At 48.0% G+C, this 17,948-nt stretch overlaps 1 protein-coding gene across 3 annotated transcripts in view; it reads left to right on the forward strand.

The window, feature by feature from the left end:
* Knockout (Stork-head domain-containing protein knockout) overlaps positions 1–17,948 on the forward strand; it is a 171,560-nt gene that overhangs the window by 38,211 nt on the left and 115,401 nt on the right. The window lies entirely within an intron of this gene.

Raw genomic sequence — 17,948 nt, forward strand, 5'->3', positions numbered from 1 at the left:
GAGACGGCCGTGCACGACGGGGCCGCGTACACGATCTTATGGAAACAAGTCCGACCGATGCGGTTTCGAGCGGTGAGAATCTAGCCAAGAGGAGTCGGGATCTTGGGCTATGTTAGGTTGGGTTAGCATAGGGCGCGACCACCGCACTCTCGTGCCACCCAAGTCTCTCCGCTCTGTCGGGTCGCACCGGGTAGAACCTGAATCTCGAAGGTTCTCAACCAGCTCTCTCTTTCTTCGTCGACGACCTCGCCGCGGAGACTCCGCGACGCGCCACGAAGAAGTTGTTCGTTTATTAACCGACTCGCACGACACCCGACGACCTGCCCGAATTGAAACCACCTTTCGGCTACCATTTCGAACACCGGATCGCCAATCTTCGACCAAACCGGAACGTTCCACGTTTTTTCACCGAGCAAAACCACCTCTTTTCCCACCGAGTCTCGCTGCTTCGTTGTTCAACTTTCTTCCGCTTTTTTCTCGCGGGAAACGATTCACCGGGGTGGTTCGGGAGAGAGTTAACCGTTTTTAAGAGTTCACCGTTTCGAACCGAGTCAATTCGGTTATTGTAACGCACGATGTTCGATTTGCTCGCAATGTTCCCCGTGGCGGTGTCATCTGACCCGAAACATTGGCTTTGATTTATATCGATTTCTCGGCTGAGTCTATCGGAACCAATACCCTTCGATAGGAATTCCACCGGTACGCGACGTGAGAAATATAACTGTACAAATCGCGTAACTGAGAACGTTGATGTTCGTTGCGGAGCAGTTGGTAGTTTTTCCAGGTAGCTTTAACCGTAAATCGATCACATTGTCTACTCTACTCGAACAAGTGAATAAAAGTAAACGATCGGTGGATCGGAGAAATATTCGTAGATACGAGAGTACGTACTTCTAGGTCGCGGGTCGAGTGTCTATCTCGATAAGGACGGGGACAAGTGTTTCGAGCTAGATTTAATCGCGTTCCCCGCGGAACTATTATTAATATCGTTAAACGTCTTTATCGCGTAAGTTGTAACGTAGAAGCACGGATGCAAATGTTCTCGAGGAACAGGATCGACGAGTCGAAGAACAATGTAACTCCGAACGATATATTTTTCAATATTCAACGATCTCACCGACGAGAATCCAAGTAAAACCCAAATGAAGAGAGTGGTATTTGTGCGATTATGGAGTTGTTTAGCACAAGAGAAAATGTAAATAGGACGTTTATTTTTAGATAAATATAATACAGTCGTGCAACGGAGTATGGTTACGAACAACTGAATAGATCGTAACGATCACGTCGGCACACCAACGGAAAAAATAGAAAAGCCGGTATCGAGCTCATCCACCATTCCTTGACTTCTCAAGTACCGCACGGTTCAATGTCGTATTCCAACAGTATTCGAGAGTGTTTCGAGGTATTGGCCGTGTCTGGTCCATCCGCGTGGCGATCGATCGCGATTTATTCGTGGCATTTTTACGGAGCATCGTTTCGTCGTGCCGAGCGGAACCGGGTCCGCGTCGGTGACTGTCACTCGTCGCGAATTTTGCGCGAACGAGCGTCTCCTCTGTCGTATCTGCCGCCACACCTCGTGCTCGTGCTCACGGTTCGCGCCAAAGCGAAAAATAAAACGCACGCCGGCGCAAAAAGACGGATAATTAACGACGGGTGTGCAATTCCTTGCCAAAAATGGCCGCGTGGCGTAACGCGCTCCGCGGTTACATAAAACCGTCGCCTCGATCCGTAAAAGGATCCTCGCGTCAATTTGAATGAAAAGGATTCACGGTGGAGGGGAGGGGGGAGACGAACGTTGTATTACAATTTATACAAACGTAATAATAAAGCGGTGTCGTAACGGCGCGCGTCCGTCGGCAGTAAACGCGAAACCGTGAAGGCAGTAAAGTCAAAGTGGGGTTGGCTGGGGCCCGTATGACCCGATGGAGAGCGAGAGAGGGTGGGGGGAGAGAGATACAGTGGGAGGGAGGGGGTACGCGCGACACGGGTTTCGTTACAGATACAGAAACTCGTAAAACTCCACGGGTTCACGGTTACCGCGCAAACCGCGACCGAATCGCGATTTATTAATCGCTCGGCGTGTACCGCTAAACGGTACGTGTTTGTTGCGAACGTAATTAAATAAACGGCGATCGGTAGATAAAAGCGTTCCGCGATCGCTGTTCAACGCGCGAGCTTGAACGTATTACGATTATCGCGAAGATATCGCCACGGCGTAAGCCGGGACCGCGCGGAACGAAACGCGATAAACTTTTCTTGCTACGACCCCTTGCTGACGCGCAAACGTGTTCTCCGAAGTGGGAGATATTCATCGTGCTCTTGAAAATAACGAGTTACCGTTACCAATGATTTTCGAGCGTTTCCAACGGAAAATTATCCGTGTACCAGTAACGGCGACTTTGGAGGCGTTTGCGAAGTTATGGACTCCTCGGACTTCCGGTATTGGATAGTGTCTACGCGCTCTCGTATCTGTGTCACCTGAGAAATCTTCCTTTTCGAGCATCGTTTCGAGTCACGTGACGACTATGACCGTTTAAATTTCATTTAAACCCTGTACGCTATTCGGTTCAACTTGACCCGAAATATCGAACACGGTTAAGTAATTTTTCGACAAGAGAACGGATCTCCGATCAAATATTCCACTTACTTCGTTTCTCGAGAAATCTAGGTAAGCTGCAGCGATAGCGTTGTCTAATACCGAACGCCGAACATAGTGGGAATTTTTGCGCGCGATTTATACCACGATGTACAACGCGCGATAATAAAATTTCTCTACCGTTCCAATTGTTCGACGATCATCGAAGAAATTGTTCGAAGTGACCACCTTTTGCTCGAACCTGGGCTTCCGAACGTCTTATCGTAGAACTCGTTGGTCGAAAAGTGCCAGGCATTGTTCGAATTCACGGACAACTCTCGGCCGGCAAGAAACGTTACTCACGAACTTTCGATCGAAAGGATCTGAATTTCTCGTTTGTAAGAATCACTGGATGAAAAAGAAACGGTTGTAACTGAGAAGCAAACGATGTCCTATCGAGCACAGATTTGCGCGAAGTTTTACATGTTATTTCAACGCGTTGAATTCAACGCTTGAAGTTCTAGTAACGCATTTCAGAACACTCTACAGAAAAACTCTCGAAGTTCTCGTTGAAATACAATTATACCGTTTCGCGTGTAATCACCTTTACCCTGGTGGTCGTTGCGCGTGGTGGCGTTGCGACAAAGTCTTCTTTACGGTGGTAAGCGGCGAATCCGGCATCCGCGGCGGTAGATAAATCGAAAGCAGGACCGTTGGACGTTTCGATGCTTTCTTGGTCGTCGGTTACGTTTTTCTCCGTACGGGGATCGTACCGTAAAAAGTACGGGGACACGTGGTCGGTTGGTTGTATAGGGTTTAATTAAATTCCATCGATGAATCGCTCTAATAAACGTCGGATCTTAGATAGCCCCGGTCAAAGGTCGAAGATGAAAGCGCCGTGGCGTCCGATTCCCCTCTGTTCGATTAATTGCCCCATGCGCGGCGGTTCTTGCAAGAGGCCGCCGATGAAACGCGGAGTCGCGTCGGTAACGAGTCGCGTTCAAGCGGCTTCGCGGCGTCGAAGGACCGATCAAAAAAACCTACGCGACGCGTACAAAAGTCCCACGCGTCGTGATGCGCGTTTAAGCACCACGGAGTGCGAAACGCGCGCAAACGCCAGACAGACAACCGCCGCGAACGAGAACCGAGCGAGCGCGAAAATATCGGCGAGCCTCGTTAATCACCGGCCGGCAGAAAGCAGACGCGGTCGCGGTCGCGGGGTACACATCGTTCGTCAATTATGTGGGACGCGTTCAATGTAAAATCTCCTCGAGCGATCGCGAGGACCGCGTTCTTACGTCGGATCCTTGATCCAAATACAACTAGAATCGAGTTCGTTGAATTCAACCGGCTCGTGAAAGATCGCCGAGCGAAATCGATCGTACGCGTTACTTTCATCGATTTTCATCCGTTCTCGTCTCAACGTGTCGCGTTCCAGGAGAAACGAAGAACGTGGAATTCGTAATGACGGTGGTGACTCGAGAACGCGAGTTCGGACGCACGATGATCCGTATACGTTCGGAGATACGAACGAAGATCGATTTACGGAGGAAAAGTGGCCGAGTGACGATATTTTCGCGGCTTGTTGGGGCGTCGCGAACGCGGCCGGCCGGATGGTTTCTATTTTGGCGCCACGAGCACTCGAACGGGGAATCCCCCTTTTGTCTCGCGCTTCCATGTATTCGAGGGTGTTCTCGCCCCGCTTGTGGAAAAGAACGCGCGAGGGAGAAGCAAAGCGTCGGGGAAAAATACGATTTCGCTTTGCACTGAAAAACCGCTATCCTCGTGACCGTTGTTTAGTAATTTTTGGATCTCTCGATTCGATCGTTCGTTTCGACAATTTCGCGAGCGATATTCGATCCACGCGTTGACTTTCGTCGTCGTGTCGCGTTCCTCGCAGTTAGCATTTCCTTGGAAGTAAAATACAATGGATTCGCGATCGCGACGAGACTTACTCGCGAACCGATGCGACTGGAGAGTCGACGAGACCGGATCCCTCGATTCTTCGTTCGACTCGACTGTTTCGCCAGCGAAATGGATCCCACGCGTTACTTTCCTCCATTTTCGTCATCGTGGCGCATTCCTCGCGTTTGTCGCTTCTTTGAAAGTAGAGTGAAACGAATTCTCGATTGCAGCGATCTTTGCTCGCGGACCGATGTGCCTGGAATCTCGACGCGACCGAATTCCTCGATTCGTCGTTCGTTTTAACCATTCGACGAGTAAAATCTATCCTACGCGTTACTTTCGCCACAATGTTGCGCTTCTCGCGTTTATAATTCCCTTGGAAACAGACTACAACGGATTCGCGATTGCAACAATATTTACTCGCGGACCGATGTGCTTGGAGAGTCAACGAGACCGAATTCCTCGACTCGTTTTAACAATTTCGCGAGAGAAATCGATCCTACGCGTTACTTTGGTCACCGTGTCGTATTCCTCGCAGTTATCGTTCTCCTGCGCGTAAGGTACAACGGATTCGCGATTGTCAACGATATTTACTCGCGAACCGACGCGACCGGAGGATCCGTGGCAACGTGTTTCTCGCACCGAAGCATTTTCCGCAACCTCTCTCGACCATCGCGCAGGGGAAGATTAAAGTCGAATCGTGGATCGATCCAGGTTTTTTCGTTCAATTTTTCATCGTACGCCCCGTAGGCTCACCAGCGACGGACATATCGAAAACGATTCGCGCGATCCTCGCCAGACACTTCAACTCGGCGACAAGTGCGTAACAGATGGAACAGATTGGATCGGTGATTTCAAGGGTCGACTGAAGGGTCTCGAGCTGCATTCCCATGTGCGCAACGCACGGAACACACTCGACACACCTCCTTGTTGCGCGGTGCTTTTGAAAAGCGACCCCCTTTAACTGTTCGGAGCGCGCTCCTCGCCGCATGTTCCGCATATGCTAAGCTGGCTTTAGATGTCGTTGTACAACCTCGGTGTCCGAGACTTTCCAGCAACACCGTTAACAGCGCGACCGTACAGGTGCGACGATCTCCCAGAAATGTTAACAACGCCGTGGATACTCGATGCGGACGAACCGTATTTTTTACCATTTCAGAATAGTACCGCTAGCAGCGGTATCCGAACCGACTCGGTGTACAAAACAAACAGTGATCCGGGGACGGTAAAAATGGTAGCGGTGTAATAAATAATGGCTAATTGAAAGATCGTACTTCCATATAAGAACACATCGGTAAAGATTCGGAGTGGTGGTTTAGCCGTTGTTCGAGTCCTTCGTACGTTGACCGTCAAGTACGAGTTAACTCGTGGCGATCTGCCGTTGGATTGTGAGTAGTGGACGTTCGGATGAACGAAAATGTGCACGCCCTAGTGAATAGTCGACTACCAGAATCGTCGTAGGTAGAAACACTTAGTTGGTTCACGTTACAGTTGTTACCGATACAAAATTGTTTACTCTTGGAACGGTTACAATGGAAAAGGGCGCTCGACCAGCAGGCATAACGCGGCGGTACAAGTTATACGTAATAAAAAAGGCAACGCGACACATGGTTCGAACAAGTACCGTCGAGTGACAGAATAGACGATGCGATTGCTATTCTTTAACGAGAATATCCGTTCGTTAAAAAATAAAGGAAACAGTTGTCCCGTAGCTGACGAACTAAGAGTTATTCCAAGAGTTATTCCGGGTAACCGTTTCATCCGACGACACTGTAGCTCTGTTCGAGGTTGTTGCCACGGAGATCAAAGCGATCGGGTTTGCGTTTCGGAGGGTTCGGGGCCGGAACGACGAGACGTTCGAACTGAATAAAGATACGTAGCTGAAAGGTTCGTCGGGGGCCGTCTCTGGCTCCAATTTGATTTCCGTTCGAACGATACCCGGAGTAAGGTTCGGCTTCTGCTCCGGCTCCTACTTTCCTTCCTGCATTTAGGCACGCGTCGTCCGGCAGCTGGACGTATAGCGGTGCTCCACGGTCGCGTGTCCACCGGGACGGATAGAAAGTATGTCTCTGCGCGGAACCGAACCACGGGGACTACCTGCCACGGCATCCTCGAGAACAATGCACTCGACGTCGAACAATGCGGCCCCCGATGTTAAAGGACGCGACGTGTCGTTTTTCAATGGACTTCGTCCGCGAAGTTCAAACGTTGCTTTTAAACATCAATGGGGGAACGACGTGAATGGGGCCTCAGCCACGTTTTCGGCCTACCGACGAGAAAACTTCGAATATTCCACGACTCGGCGATCCATTATCGCGAGAAACGGTTCCACTGTTCGTTACCTGCCGCTTAGAATAGACGACCGTTCACCGGTCTATTGTAAGGAGATGTCCCGGGTCGTTGTTACAGCACTCTACCGAGAGTAAAATTGGAAGCGCGATCCACCACCGAAAGTGGATCCTCGACGGAATTTTATTCCTGGAAGTCGTCGGTTTACCATTGGAAATTTAAATACGCGGACGTAGCGGTCCGCCGGGAGCGAAGAATCTCTCGTCGGGTCTTTCCGAACGAGATCAGACTTCGAGACAGAGTTCCGTTTCGAATTGTGATCGCGAATGTTCAACTACGTGGACGATATCCTTAAACGTTGAAGCGTTAGGATTTCGAAATTCCGGAAGATACTTGGGCCATGGAAGCTTCCAAACCCTGGAAGATTCATTGACGACCGAACGTTCAAAATTCTAAAAGATTCCTCGACTGCGTAGAATATGTTGTTCGATGACCAAAGCTTCCGATTTCTAAAAGATAATTCGACATCGGGTATCGTATCCAGCCGGCAAGCGTTAACGCTTAAATGTCAAAAGACGTCCGACACCTGCGGCAGCGTCTCTCGCGTCCCGAGGGAGGATCGAAAGGTTATATTCCTTTCCACTCGTTCGGCTTCGACGAATTCTTCAGCGGTGTGCGGCTTCCTCGTTCCTCCATCGGCTTATATGGCAGGAACGTTCGACGTAGCTGGAAGCATCCGGACGGGCTTTGGACGGCGCAAACATCGAAGAGCCCGTGACACCTACGTTATCGAGTAAATGGTGTTAGAAGCTTCTTCGATTCGACTCGGTGGCCGTGAGTGGCACAATGATTGACACTAAGAGGTGACTTTCTGAACGATGCACTCGGCAGCCGGCGCGCGTGTTTTCTCCTCGCGATGTATGTTCATCGAGGTGCACTTTTACCTGTTTTTACGACCGCGAGTTTGTTTAATTTTCGTGGCCTCCGCGCGGCCGAGAAGCGGATACCTTCCCTCCGACGAGGGAGCACGTTTTACCGGGAACTATCCTCTCTTCCGTCTTCCATCGCAATTTTCGCGTTTCCTCGTTTCATCGGAGCTTCCAGCGCGTTCCGTTTCCCCGTTCCCCCGTACCAACGGCGAGACGAAGAAACGAGCAAACACTTTCACGAATTCTGCTCGCAGCCGGTGGCTTCCTGCTTTCTCGATAACGACCCTAACCTCCTGGATAAAGGCGGCATTGTTCCACCGGTGCCGGTCCATTTAATTGTTATTTAATTAGTCATTGTTGTGTACACGGTCGATCGAATGGATAGTTCACGCTACCGAGATCACGGCATTCGACCCACGGTCGATGTTAGCCTTCGAGGCTCCTCCGGATCGATATCGATCTTATACACGATACCACGAATCGATCGTTCACGACGATCGGGTGAATCGATCGCGCCGATGGTTACGTGTTTTGTCTCGCGTCGTTGTCGATCGTTCCGTTCGTTTTTTCTCGAGGGAAATAATAATAACAGTAATAACATCAATAACGATGATAATAATTTCTTTATCATCAACGAACGAGAAACACCATCGGTGTCCAACGCTGTTACGATTTAAGACGCGGTACTCTGCTAAAGACGCCTATTGCCGAGAACGGATGAAAATACGGAGAACGCGAAAATTATGTTAGGTCATTCCATAAGTAATTTCGTCTCTTATCGTACTTCTTTCTATGTAACTTTAAGAGTGTTCTCTCTTAGGTCTATCGGTTGCGTTTTATACGATTTAACGCTGTCGTTTAAGACCTCGTTGGATGGAACACAAATGAGATTTCGCACGAATTTCGCGAAGGACGAAAGAAATCTAGGGAAATCTTGTCAACGTTGAAGAAAACACGGTTTAAGGAATAATGACCCGTAAAACGTTCCATGGCTTTCATGGTACAAAAGGGGGGCGGTGCCTAGGAGCTACCTGCCGGATATTTAAGGTAAAACCAGATTTCTATCCGGACAAGAAAATGCGTCATTTGAGACTTTATGGACAAAAAATCTCGAAATCTCTGAGAAGAAACGCTCGACGGTAAAAATACCGCGTCGAGGAAAACTTCGGTTCCGTTTCTACTGAATTATCGTTATGCCTCGTGATCGCGAGGTACAGGGTGGTCCACTTAACTCGACCGACTCAAGTTCTCGCTCTACATACACTCTATTTTGTAACTTTCCCATCGCGTTTTCCGTAAATAATTGTACTTTCGTTGTTCCTCGAGATCCGTGAAACGATACGTTGGAAAAATTCTAGGAGGTCTCTGGTTCTTTTAATCCTCGAAGACGTAATCTCCCTACAGTTAACAACAGACGACACGAACGACTCTAACGGGCGATTCTTTCATTTCGCGTTTCTTTTCACATACGTATTAGGTCATTCCATAAGTAACGTCGTGTTTTGACGATGACTTTCGGTGAAAAAATTAATACATTTATTTTCAATCGTCGATACATTCACCATCAGTTTCGATTATCTTTTCCCATCTATCGGTCAACTTTCTTATTCCATTTTCGAAAAACTTCTGGGATTTTGAATTAAAATACTCATTTAACGCTGAGTTTACATTCTCGCTATTGTTGAACATTCTTCCACTTAAAAAATGTTGCATCGACCGGAATAGATGGTAATCTCTTGGGACAAGATCCGGAGAGTACGATAGGTATGACAGAAGTTCCCAATTGAAATTTTTAAGTTTTGACACTTTCTCAAATTCAAAGCACGTTCATCATACACTTCGCAAATGTTTTTAACCGTATCCGTGGTTGTACTACCTTTTTTAAAATTCGTGTAGCATACAATATCGCAAATGAAGTACGCACACTGTTATTTTAAAATTTGTTTTCAAGCGAAAAATGTCGATCGAACTGCATCGAACGCAACCGATAGACCTAAGAGAGAGCACTCTTTAAGCTGCATAGAAAGAAGTTTCTATAAACGCATCGCCGAGATGCGGTTCAAGTGTTCATTTAAAGTACGATAAGAGACGACATTACTTATGGGATGACCTAACATAATTTTCGTGTTCTCCGTATTTTCATCCGTTCTCGGCAATACGCAACTTTAGCAGAGTACCGCGTTACTCTTCCACGCGTTATTCAAATTTCTAATCTTCGACCAACGCGATCGTTGGTCTACGTTCGCGCAATTTCGATAAGTTTACTCGTAACGAACAAACGACCGCTACCAAAGACTACAACGAAGCGTCGGTGAACGCAAAAGGGCTCACTGTCGAGTCTTCTGAACGCCTCGATCGAAACGTTGCTCCTAATCGGAACCGAGCATCGTGATTGTTCCGGTTACAAGGCCGGGTTCAATCATCCGTAAGTAGAGACGAACGGTTATAAATTGAAACTCAAGGCGTCGATCCGCTCGGCTCGAGAATGGACGCGCAAGAAGACGACAACGACGACGACGACAACGACGACGTCGATGGCGGCGCTCTTCCCGGAAGAGAGGAGATCGGAAAGACGCCGCTCGGAAAGAAAATCCCGAAGGTGGATACGCGTGTGTGGTTATTACGTCGCTGGGGGGCTCGGATGCGGCTGATCATAGGATAATGGTCGTGAGAAATTGAGCAAGAAAGACGAACCAAGAAGATAGGTTTCTCCGACGCGTGGAACGTCACGCGAGGCTGTAGGCAGATTACCGGCGTCGAAACGGAACCGTCGCGGCGTCGAAACCGAGGGATGTAACGGTAGTCGGGGACATTACGCGGCCCCTTTGGCGTTCGACGCAAAGAGTTCTCCGATAACAGCGATCGAACTTTGAATCAAAACTACGAAGGATAATCGGTATCGGTTTCCCAATAGGAACGATGGAACTTCGTAATCGAAGTAAATTAAAACTTTCGAAGATAATCTCTGGTACTCGTTCCATTTCAATGTGCATTCGACGATATTGAATACGAAGTGCAATGCAGTTCAAACGTTCACCGGGATTGCGTTTAATAAACGTTCCTGGTTTCTCAATATAAACGATGGAACTTCGAATCGAAGTAAATTAAAACTTTGAAAGATAATCTCTGATACTCGTTCCATTTCAATGTGTATTCCACGATATTGAATACGAAGTGCAATGCAGTTTAAACGTCCACAGAGATTGCGTTTAATAAACGCAACACACGTAGAAACGAGTTGGTCGATGATCGAAACTATGGCTTCGAATTTGTCCATTGAACGATGAATCGCAAGTTCTGTCGATCGATTGCGCGCACGACACTTTTTCGATAGTAAATTTTAATAACTTCGGTCCGTTTTAATGACTCGACCGCTGTGCACCGATCCCCGACGATTCGCGAACCACTATCGAATACGAATATCGCGCGCCTTTGAAAATTCGGTAACAAATATAACGGCCGTCACGCTTCGAAGTTCTATCGTTCGTATTGGAAAAGCTCTACAATTTCGTAGATCAAATTCGCGCCGAAACAGTGTCCAGTATGGTTCCGTGAATCGGTCGTACATAGGGAGCGATCGTTCTCTGAACGTTTAATTACTTTCTCTCTCGCGATACGAAAGTGGAACCGTTCCCGAGGCGATTTTTCCTCGGCTCGCGTGGCTTACCGGAGTCCATCCGCAAACGCAATATCGTTGCAGAACCGAACTCTTTCACAGAACAATGCCGAGTATCGTTACACGATAGATCGCACGCTTACGGACGAAAAGGAAAGGTCGCCGATAGAATCGTTAAGCTCGAATTTCATTGATCTAATGGGTGACGAAGAGGAATCTTTAACATCTGGCTCGGTCAACGAAGAGGAAGAAAAATCGACGAGGAGTTCCACACGCATGGAGCATCTTCAACTCCGAATGTACAATCGAACGTTCGAAGATTAAACGTATCGAAAGCCAATAGAATCGGTAAGGTCGAACGCCATCGACCGAGTGGGTGACAAAGAGGAATCCTTAATATCTGACTCGGTCAACGAAGAGGAAGAAAAATCGACGAGGAGTTCAACACGCTCGGAGCATCTTCAACTCCGAATGTACAATCGAACGCTCGAAGATTAAACGTATCGAAACCCAATAGAATCGGTAAGCTCGAATTCCATTGATCTAATGGGCGACGAAGAGGAATCTTGAACATCTGACTCGGTCAACAAAGAGGAAGAAAAATCGACGAGGAGTTCCACACGCTCGGAGCATTTTCAACTCCGAATGTACATTCGAACGCTCGAAGATTAAACGTATCGAAAGCCAATAGAATCGGTAAGGTCGAACGCCATCGACCGAGTGGGTGACGAAGAGGAATCTTGAACATCTGGCTCGGCCACGACCGAAGAGGAAGAAAAACCAGCGAGAAGCTTCTCTCCGAGATATCCGCCGGTTCTTACGAAGTTATCGTTGCAAGTGTAGGATGCGAACTCGTCTCGCCTTTGGGCATCGATCTCGAGAAGAACCGCGCTCGCTTCCCTCTCGTATCTCCCGTTTCGTCTCCGCGCAGGCATTATCCTACGATCGACCACACCCGAACCCTCCAGCGAAATCCGTCGTGGAATCGCAAGCGCGTACATCTTCCTCCGGAATTCCTCTTTCCGACTGGCATCGCAACCCGCCCTCTTCGATCCGCAGCGGACGATCGAACACGGGGAGATTCTTGCTTCCAGTGGGTTTTATATACGTCGGTCTTTGTTGCCCGTGTTTCGCGAGAAGCTGCTTTTTCCGCGGCGAGATTCTGCTCGCCGGGAACATTTGTCGGGGGAACTTCCTTATAAGAGCGCTTTAGCTCCGCGTACCTGGCAAAAAGACACCGTTGATTATTCTTCTATTCGACCGATCGAAAGTGACAACCTGGTACGGTAATCGTTGGGACGTGGTTGACCCGTTTTCACCGAAAGTAACGAGTCTTTTCTCCGTTTTCGAAAGTTCCATGGAAACTAACGTTTCCGGGGTGTGAACATTGCCGAGTGGTTTGTCCGTAAAGGCGCTCTGTTCTTTCGCGAATATTTTGCAAAGGTAGACCTGTATTCGAAACACGGAGCTTAGATATAGCCAAAGATGAGGATGGAATTAAATTTTCAAATGCTATAATTCCAAACGGTGAGTAGTTTAATTTTGTATACGTGGCTCTGGAGTTTTTTCGCCTCCAAAATCTTACGAGCAGTGTTCGTTAACCAAATGGATATATTTTCTCGTCGTCTTCCGTTCGAACGTGTTTCCATTTGTCGCACCGTTTACACGATGCAAATTACCGTTGCTCCGATCAGCAACCTTTTCGGGGCTAACGTTGACCACCCAGGTATCCCTACCCTTCGTTTCGAAGCCGATAATCGTGCGAGGTTCGGGCCGATTTACCCTCCTTAGAGTCGCCGTCAGATCCGAATCCATCGGATGCTTCTTCATCCTCGCGGTAATAAATAATTCCACGAAGTCAATGGAAGGATGTCCGCGATGTCAAAGGATCCTTGGGACTTTCTATGCCCGCTGGTGGTTCATAAATATCGAATACGAAATTTCCCTCGTGTAGCGGGCTGTGGCGGACGATGGACAATCGTACGGAGGTTCCCTCGTACGCTCATAGATACGCAAAAAGTCGATTCCCGTGGAAATATCCGCAAAGCGGCGGGCTCGAGTCGGTGCCTATAACCAGACAAGAAGCCGAGGGGAAGAGCTCGTTATCTTTTCCTCGAACGGCTGTGCTAAACAGCGGCTCTACATAATTGAATGGCCGAGTCTATTCAGGACCAAGGATCGGATCATCAGCGGAGAGCGGTTGCTGTTTTTGCCCCGTTCCGCAGTTCCGCCGCTGGAACTGGAAGTGGAGAAGATCTTTTCCAACCCGTCGGCGCTAATCCGCCGAAAGGAACGCGCGTTTTGCGAACGCTCGACGATCGCGGCCCGAAGAGGCAATAAGGCCGCGTTTGTGTACACAGCTGCCATAGCGTACGCTCGGCGTGGGCGGATGTAACGAATGGACACGTCGGATTTGTAAACGTTTGACGTACGCCCGAGTGATCCGTATCCCGGGCCAGTTAACGAACGAATTGATCGAAGATGAAAACGCGACGTTCGCGATACACGAAGCTCCAGGTTCGTTCCGCGAAGCGTTGTTCCGATGCAAATTCGACGCGTCGAGCGCGTTCCGCGCACAGGTGAACGCGGATGGTTCTTTGCGCCTAATTTCGAGTATACGTGCGCAGGTGATGATCGTTCGGTGTACCGCGATTCGAATTCCATGATTTCGAGGTGAAACAGAGGGATTTTCAAGGAGAAACAGATTAGAGGCGATTTCGTTTCGATGGTACAAGCACTCGTGGAAAAACCTACGTTAACGACGATTTGATGTACCGGTACGTTCACGAACACACCGAAGCTCTTGAATAATTGCGACGCAGCAGAAGAGCCGTGCAAACACTAGCAGGTATACTCGTAAGAGGAGCTCGCAATCCGAACGGACACGTTTCAACAACGGTGGTTTCAAATTGCAAGGGCCAGCGAGTCCAAAGAAATTGTAGGGTATTACAGGGTATTATCGGTCTTTGGCCAAGGTACTTGTTACCGGGTATCGAGACACGCATGCGTGGATTAGAAGCCGTACACGATTCTTCTAAAGGGTCTAATGGATCGTAACAGTCTTCTATTTGAAACGTTGCGTCCTTCTACTTTACCTTCGTGTTCCTTGAACTCTCGTCTTCTTTTTGTCGAACTTTCCAAAAAAAAAAAGAGAGAAACTGAAATCACCGATATCGGTATTCGATTCTTATTTCCAAACAGTGGAACTTTGTTCACGGATTCACATCCCATTCGTAAGTTACCGAAAAATTATTTTCTACAATTTTTTCGAAGATTGTTTTGAATCCTTAGTCCCCTCGTTTTTCCATTGCCTCCATATTTCGTCACGCGTAGTCGTATCGGTTTACTTTAGCATTTACAACGCGAACGGTGCAGTTTAAACTACCGATCAGATTTTAAGAAGAAATACCCCAAGACCGAGAGATCGTGTTCACCACCTCTATCGAAAAGACAGAACGGAAAAAAAATGACGCGAAAGTTTCCGAGTCAACGGATGACAAAGCGACACAATTCCTTCGACTTCGCCAAAAGAAAGTAAGAACGAGAAAGGCGACGTGTTCCTCGCGGAAAGAATTGTCAGTAGCGACCACTCTTTTTTCGTTCCAGTGGCTCCGGTACAGTGTACACGGAGGGTTAATTACTCGATGGAAAATCCCCTCGAGCAGAGGCAGTCCGAGTTGATATATTACACTGGACGATTCGCGATTGAAATTCGATGTACCCGACGATAAAGTTGTCCGCGAGCGGCGTAAAGTTCGTTCCTTCGAGGCGATCGATATCAGAAGCAAGTCGGGGCTTCGAATGTTCCAGCGAGCGTTCGTCGGCGACGTTTACATGATCGATTACGGTGGAAGGACGACGGAAAGCCGCAGTTGCTCGCCGTTTTCACCAGATCTTTTCCCTCCGTCCCTCCAGCCTCGTTCCGCGCTAATCTTCGCCGTTGGTCTCTATCGGAGGCACGTTCGTTCGGCGAGCTCGGTCCTCGTCGTACGTGCGTGCACACGCTGGTGTCGCGGCTATAAGGTTACAGGAGAGGCCAACCGCACGTCAGACAAGAGTCAACTAGTAGAAATCTCGTACGTACGAATATTACACGGCGGGTGTTAATCGCGCTCGACAGACGCGAGAACCGTCCTCGCCTACCAGGGAAATCGGTCCTCGTACGCGATTCCCTTTCCTCCTAATTTTCATCGGTTTCCTTCACGGTAGCTTCAAAAAACAACGTGGCGCTCTCGCTCGGCTTACTACCGCGAAACGAACGCGGAGCGGGTGAGCAGCAACGGGGAGGAATTGAAGTTCGATCGTTTGAAAAAGTTCTTTCGAGACGCGAGAACGTCGAGGAAGGTGTTCAAGTTTGATACAGAGTAATTACTCGCGATCATTTGTCGTAACTCACCGTTGGAAATTTTCAATCGTAACTGAACTCGTAATCAAATTTCGTGCAAATTCACCGGACTGAAAACAGGACGTTTCTTTCTTTTCTCGAAAGAGAAATTGGAAATAGTAGTGGTAAGTGACGGTAGAATATTCACGGTTTTGTTCTTCCGCTCGTTGAGGTATTTTTTGAACAAATTAGACGACGTGTCTCGACACGAGCAGTAAATTGATTCGTTTGTTGGGTAAGAATTTCAAATAAAAGAACAAAGCGGAAGGAAACTCGAGGAGGAGCGTAAACAAGAGTAAAGAAATTGTAACAGCGGCGAGAGCGAATGATTAGAAACTAAAAAGACTTAACCTCGGCGGGGTATCGCTTTCCGGTCGCATCGGTCCGCAGGGAAAATTCCCTCGAATCGTAAATTCGACGTTGGGTTAAGATTTCGGTGCACAAAGTAATTCAACCTACAGTTATAAACGCGATTAATACGATGAAAGAGGGAGCACGTAATGTCTTCGTCGTTCATCGTACGAAACCAAAATTTCAAGTCTACCGGAATTTCCTTACCAGCGAAAGAGAAAACGAGGCGATAACGAAGACGTTGCAATTATAATATTTAAGTTACAGACGTAACGAAATATAATTTTTTGGACGGTACGGATATCGCAGAAGCAATTAACGATCGTGAGTCAACGATTTTTACGGACGACCAACAGCTTCTTAAACGTTAAATTAGAGAAATTGATAAATAATGACAGAGGTTTCGAAAGTCAAGGACTTTGTAATAAAGTTTCGAAGCATCGAGTGGCATGAAAAATCTGTACCGTTGTCCGATAAATGAAAGAACGAGGCGTCGTTGATCGAGAAGATTGCACGTCGTCGTGGAAATATTCGCTTCTCGCTTCTCTCCGCGAATTCTTCGCGGCCGGAACAAGGCTAGGGAACGTTAAAAATAATAACAGGGCGGTTCGGAGCACCTCGACACCGCGGTCTTCGACTAGCCGGAGAAAGAGGCCGTTTCAACCGCCAGAGAAAGGCTCTTGGCCTGTCCTTGCGATTCCGCGCGAAAGAAGGAACTAAAAAGGAAGAGTGATTTTAACCGAGAAACTCGCGTGCTCCGCGTCTATCAAGGTTTTCGCTCGTTGGATTCGTTTGCTGCGAGCCTCTAATGGTACGATGGCGGACCAAACGCGAGTAAACCGTCTCGAGAATCAATTACCACGTCGTGGAAAAATGAGAAACGGAAAAGAACGCGACGCGAGGCGACGCGACGCGGCTATAAAAATGGGTATTCGTGACGACGTACCTGCACCGGAAACGGGATTGTTCACGGGGTCGGAGCGCGTTTAACACGGTGTTACGATGAACACGGCCAACGATACGTTTCGGCGTTGGGTAACGTAATTTAATTACCGCTCAATTTACGTTCCGGCGGTGTTGCGTTTCATAAAGCGACTTTTTCTTCCAACGTCGAAGTTCCCGATTCGACTCGCCTCCCACGGAACGAAACGACCGGGTTCGCTTTCTCGAAGAATTTCGAACGATAAATACCTACTACCCGCTCGATCGTTCTTTTATTTTTCCTTTTTTTTTTTTTTTTATCGCGTAACCATAAATTCGTAAAATAGGTTCGGTGGACCGGTCGAAAATTTTAATAATATTCCGAGGGGGCGAATTCGGAGGGCGAGCGACCACATTCCGTGGTGTACATTTCGCTCGAATGGACATTCTTCGCGAACAATTAAGGTTCGGGGTATACGAGTCTTTAAATTTAATCGCTCGGCAAGAAAGTCGGGTGAGCCGTGAACAGCGTTCGTTCGAGCATCTGCCACGTAAGCCGGAAGGTCGCGGAGTTCGAATACCCGTTAATCTAAATCTTTTCTTTCGACATATTTTTTTACTCGACGATCGCTAAATCTTTGTTCAAACGGTGTGCAAATAATTGTTCCTTCTCTTTATCGAGCCGAACCTTCCGCGAACGATTCCCCGAAGGGGGATTATAAGTCAATATCGGCGACGTTACATCGTGGCGTGTGAGGTAACTTGGCTATTAGTTACGCCGAGCTATTATTCGTGTCCGTACCATAGGTCATCGTTATTAAACTAAATATTAGCTTTCGGTAAATCCGTTAGCTGAATACGATAGATTCGTGGGAGCCGATCGTTCGTACGAGTTGGTTCCGAGGCTAGTGGATTGCTCCCGTAATTGTTTTCACGTGTGTGTCTGTGATCCGATGTCTCTCGTCTGAATGCGAATAT

The sequence above is a fragment of the Ptiloglossa arizonensis genome, chromosome 3 (genome assembly GCF_051014685.1).
Source record: "Ptiloglossa arizonensis isolate GNS036 chromosome 3, iyPtiAriz1_principal, whole genome shotgun sequence".
Classification (NCBI taxonomy): Eukaryota; Metazoa; Arthropoda; class Insecta; order Hymenoptera; family Colletidae; genus Ptiloglossa; species Ptiloglossa arizonensis.